This window comes from Coenobita brevimanus, chromosome 51 (assembly GCF_032717465.1).
Source record: "Coenobita brevimanus isolate Jiangsu-jjx chromosome 51, ASM3271746v2, whole genome shotgun sequence".
Classification (NCBI taxonomy): Eukaryota; Metazoa; Arthropoda; class Malacostraca; order Decapoda; family Coenobitidae; genus Coenobita; species Coenobita brevimanus.
This window is the reverse complement of record NC_137004.1, coordinates 3,046,771-3,052,361: the sequence shown is the minus strand read 5'-3', so window position 1 is coordinate 3,052,361 and position 5,591 is coordinate 3,046,771.

The following is a 5,591-nucleotide window of genomic DNA, read 5'->3' as shown; positions in this document are numbered from 1 at the left end:
ATTCAGTCATCTGTTATGTGGAAAAAAAAAAAAAAAATACAGTTTTGCTCTGTCAATAGCCAGATGTTTCAATCCCCAAAGGAGTACAGAACTCATAAGAACAATCTCTTAAGAGTTACTGATTCAGTGTGTGGATGGGCAAGGGGCCCCTCTAAAGACATAAGGGAGCTTGATGGTGGGATGAGGGTGTAGAAGCATCAGTTAAGGAGAAAAGAAGACTTCCTGGGAATGGAAAAAGGGTGGTAAGAGAGGAAAACTTGACAGCCATGTGTGGGGCCAGAAATGAGATATACAGAGCAAAATCTGAGTCTCAAAGATTTTTACTGGATATCCTAAATAGTGCCGAAACGAACCGTATGGTATTTAGGGTGGTAAATCAGATGGAGAGGGAAAAACGGGGATATCATAGGTGAGCAGTGTGTGAAGAATGATGAAGGAAAGGTAATGGTGGATTGTGAGGATATTAAAGACACCTGGAGAGAGTACACCCATACCCCATTATCCGGTACATCGACAACCAACAGTTCACTATACTGAACACAAGAAATTGGGAAACACTCCCACAATCCAAACAATTTGAATGTCATTTGTCTCGCTAGTCCGACACCCCACCTCTCCCTAGGTTTGAAACGAGGCTTTCCTGGTCCAACCTTCTTCCCTACATCCCCTCTCTTCCCCCCCATCTCTCCTCCATCCCCCACCACACTCAGCACTGCCAGGTATGTCTCACTCCCTGTCCCCCTGCCCTCCACCATCCCTGGTTGTTTCTCCCTCCATCCTCCCACCCTCCCCCACCCCTGCTTGTATCCTGTGTGTGTCAGAGTGAGTGAGTGAGAGTGAGTAACTGAGTGAGTGAGACTAGGGGGGAGGGGTAGTGGTGCAGTTTGACTTTCTTGTCTCCTTCTCTGTCCCCCCACCCTCCCCCACCCCTGCTTGTCTCCCTCCCTATCCCTCTGTCCTCCCCCACCCCCACTTGGTGCACTGCCAGGCATGTCTCCTTCCCTGTCCCCCTGCCCTCCTCCATCCCTGGTTGTCTCCCTCTCCATCCCCCATGCCCTTCCTCATCCCTGGTTGTCTCCCTCTCCATCCCCCCTGCCCTCCCCCACCCCTGGTTGTCTCCCTCTCCATCCCCCCACCCCCGGCTTGTCTCCTGTGTGTGTGTGTGTGTGTGTGTGTGTGTAGCATCAAAAACTTAGATCTTACAAATTTCTACCTATCAAAATCTACCACAGGAATATCCTCTAATTTTTTACAATTCACAACTCAATCCTGCATCATCATTGAACATACTTGGCATTTCACTTTCTTGGAATTTATCCTGGAAAGATCATATTACCTCTCTTGTAATACCTGCTTCCAAGAGATCAGGTGTACTAAGCTGACTTTGTGCCTTCTTTCTCCCCACGCAGTTATTGACTTTATACACGAGTTTTATTCGCCTGTGAGAGTACAACTCTCATGTGTGGGGAGGCTCCCCACATACAGCTCTTCTCAACAAGGTGGAGTCAAAGGCTTTTTATCTCATTAACTCTCCTTTACTTGCTCCCTTCAACCTCTATCTCTTTGCCACACTGTTGCATTTTTACCTCTTTTTGTACTGCTATTTCAATTATCAATGCTCCTCTAAACTGTCTGCTTGCATCCCACCACCACTACGGTGGGTGCATAGCATCCGTCTAGTAGCAAACTCTCACCCCTTTCTATCCAACTCTCTAATGCACGAGTTAACCGTTACTCCCAGTCCTTTTCGTATGCAACAGGTCAACTTGGGAACTGTCTTCTTCTGTCCGTATTTCCTACTGCCTATGACCTCTAGTCCTTTAAATGCATCATGTCAGGGCATCTCAAAATGAATAGATTTTGAATTAGGCTGTCTGTTATCTTTTTTGTTTGTTTGTTTGTTTTTCCTCGAAGGGAAAATTTGCAGGCTTCCAGCATTTGGTTCCTTCTTCCTTGCATTGGGAAAAAAAAAAAAAAAAAAGAGCTTCACTATGCACTCCATGACTAATTCTCTCAAAGGTCATAACTTTACTCTTGGCCACAATCAGTTTTTTTTTTTTTTTTTTTTTTTTTTTTTTTTTTTTTACACTTATTTCCAAACTCATTCACCAAGCATTGCAACTCCCACTCCCACTTAACTTCACTTAACATTATAGTCATATTCTTATTACAATCCGGCCTTGTTATGCGATAAGTTTGCATCAAGTGAGGACCTATCACATAACGGTTTATCACATAATGAGGTCAATATAATATAGGTTCAATGGGATTAGGGAGGGTGACCTCAATCACAAAACCTAAAATGCCCCCCCAAAAATTCTGCCACTCACCCTAAGTTTGTCCTAGGCTGGTATAAGTTGTTGCCATAGGGTTCCCCCCATGGCTGGGGGACTGGGGGGACTGTAGGAGAGCCCGGACAAATACTCCACACAAAATGGTATGTATCGCTTCACTTAATTTCAAACACTGCACTTTTTGTTAAGCACTTGCACTGTTATTTGACGACAGCAATGGTGTTACTACACAAAATGGTACAAAAGACAGACAGTTACAGTGAATGTAAACACAGCAATGGTGTTACTACACAAAATGGTACAAAAGACAGACAGTTACAGTGAATGTAAACACTGGGGGGCCATCTTGCCTCACTCAGCTGACTAAAGGCCCATCAAAGGGATAGTTGTTACATAAGGTTACTACATTTTACATGTCACAGTGTTTCAGTGTTTCACAAACAAAAAGGTATCACTTCACTTAATATTTCACACTGGACCACCGTATTTGCTAAGTACAGTAAAGTCTCAATTATCCAGCATGATTCAGCCAAGCCCTATGCCGGTTAAAGCAAAATGCCAGATGTTGCATAATACTTCCATTGGCTCAATATTTGGTGTTGAGCCACATACTGCATTACTATCTGTCTCAAACTTCTATCCTAAAAACTTTTCTATAAGTAAAAGATTAAAATTAACCATAACATGCAGTAAAATAATAATACAGTACACTAATACAGCAATAGAGCACCGATTGGCTACTGTTTACGAGCCGGTTGATACACCTCACTGCCGGATATTGCATAGAGCCACCGGTTACATACCATTTTGGCACCGGTTATTGCATAATTTCATATTGCTTTTTTAGAGCCGAGTCAGCAGTGCTGGGTATTGTGTTGGGCCATATATTGCGACTATGGATAATTGAGTTTACTGTACTTGTGCTGTTATCTGGCGATTGCAATTGTATTTCAGTGGCCTTTAATGCACATAATAGAACAAAAGGCAGACGATCACAGTGAATGAATACACTGGATGGCCAACTTTGTTTACATGTCGCCGCATCCACACAAGATTCTCTGAGGCAGCCATCAAAAATATAATTCTAGCGAAATCGCAATTAAATTTTTTACGTTAAACCGAAACAGAGTGTAACTTTTGAATGATTATTGTAGTGATTTGTCACACAACAAGAAGTTGTATAACGAGGCCAGACTGTATCCATCATAATTCAGTCGGTCATGTCAGATGTGCATTTTCGGATGATGGCACACTACCCCTCCCAAAACCCTATAAAAACCCTACATTGTAGTACATAACTATCCGGACACAAAAAAAAAAACAACCCTAAATAGGGTCCTATAGATTACAAAGCATTACACAGTACAGTATACGAAGAGGTTACATCAAGTGAAAACCCATCGCATAACCATTTATCATATACTGAGGTCAATATAACAAGGATTCAATGGGGACAGGGAGGAAGCCAAGGGCCACAAAAAAAAAAAAAAAAAAAAAAAGGCCACCCATCTGAAATCTGTCCTAGGCCAGTCCACGTCATTACCAAGGGTACACCCCCAAGGCTGGGGGAGAGCTGGAGGGCCTGGATGATCACTGCAGGTCCTCAAGAGGAAATGAAGAGAGATGGAGAGAGCAAAGTGGTGAGGCCAAGGGAGAGCGAAGCGGTGATGGCAATGGAGTGCACAGAGATGAGGACAAGGGACTGAGTGGCAGTGTGGTGGAGGGGAAAGGTAGCAGCGTGGCAGTAGGAAAGTGTGGCAGTGTGGTGGCTGGGGAGCACACAGGTGAACTAGGCAGCACTGAAGACAAGATAGATGTGACGGAGGCAGGATGTAGCTTTTGCACCCCACTTGTAGTAGTAGTAGTAGTTGTTCCCTAGGCAGCCTGGCCAAACAGCCCCGAGTCCCTTAGGAGGCCGAGACCGGGCTTTGCCACAGAGCTCTCAAAGAGTGTATGTTGTGTTGTTAGCGTAGGTGATTGTGTGCAATGCAGTCATCCATAATGTGCTTAATAGTATGGGGTGCTGTGTTGCATCCTGGACAGGCATCAGTGACGGAGTCATCCAGCCTCTTCTGGTAGCTTATGAGGACTGGATGATGCCCACATCTCAGCCTGGCCAGGTGGACCCTGTCCTCACGAGGAAGATAGGATTCAGAAGGGTGGATGTCAGGAGGCAGTGCATGCAGCTGTGTTGTCTTTAAGTGACTGAATGGGGCGGCGAGTGATCTGAGTGTGGATATGCTTCTGGAAGCTGGTCTGAGGTGGGCGAGGGGGGAGAGATGACAGTATTTGTGTATGGTATCGTGTGCTGGGTGTTGTTTTGATGTTCCTTGGTGTGGGTGGATGTGCTGCCATGTACTGTAGTGGATGTTGTGGGTTTGTGGAGGCTCCAGCAAGAAACTGGGTGCCTCTCATGTCTAGGTGATCCTTGACGTTGAGGACTTTGGTTTCTTGATGTAGGTGGTCTGTGGGTGTAGTAGCTGTGTAGCCTGTGATTATTTTTAGGGCCTTGTTCTATATGGTCTGTAGAGTGTTGTAGTGTGTTTTGGTGAGGTTAGAAGCCCAGGCAGGGCTTGCATAATTCATCACTGAACGTATGTATTGTTTGTATACTGTGGTGGTGGTTTCTTTGTTGTGTCCGAATGTTGTATGGGCAAGTGACCTCAAAGCACTGAGTCTTGGTGTTATTTTATTTTTAATGTTTGTGATGTGTTGTTTAAATGACATTGATGTATTGTAAGTTACCCCAAGGATTTTGTGTGTGTGTGTGTGTGTGTGTGTGTGTGTGTGTGTGTGTGTGTGTGTGTGTGTGTGTGTGGTAGGGAAGTGTTGTTTATGGTGAGGTGTGTGGGAAGTGACTGTGTTCTGCTGTCCAGTTTGTGAGAAAGGTCACTATAGATTTGGCTGGGGCTATTTTGAGCCTGTTTGTGGTGAACCATTCGTGTAGTGTGTTTAGGTAAGGTTGAATGATGTGTGCAGCTGTGTTTGCATTTTGGTGTGTACATGTAAGTGTTATATCATCTGCATAGGAAGCTATGTGTATCTGTGGTGTGTGGGGTGTGGGTATGTCGTGCATGTATAGGTTAAAGAGTGTAGGGGACAAAACAGATCCTTGGGGGACGCCGTTTGTGAAGTTTCTGATGTTAGAAGACTGACCGGCAAATGTTACATGTGCACATCTGCCTGCTAAGTAGTTTGCCAGCCATCTTTTTGTGTTATTGTTCATGTTTGTGTTGAGTATTTTGTTTGTGAGGTTGTGCTGGGGGATGGCATCAAAAGCTTTGCTAATGTCCAGTG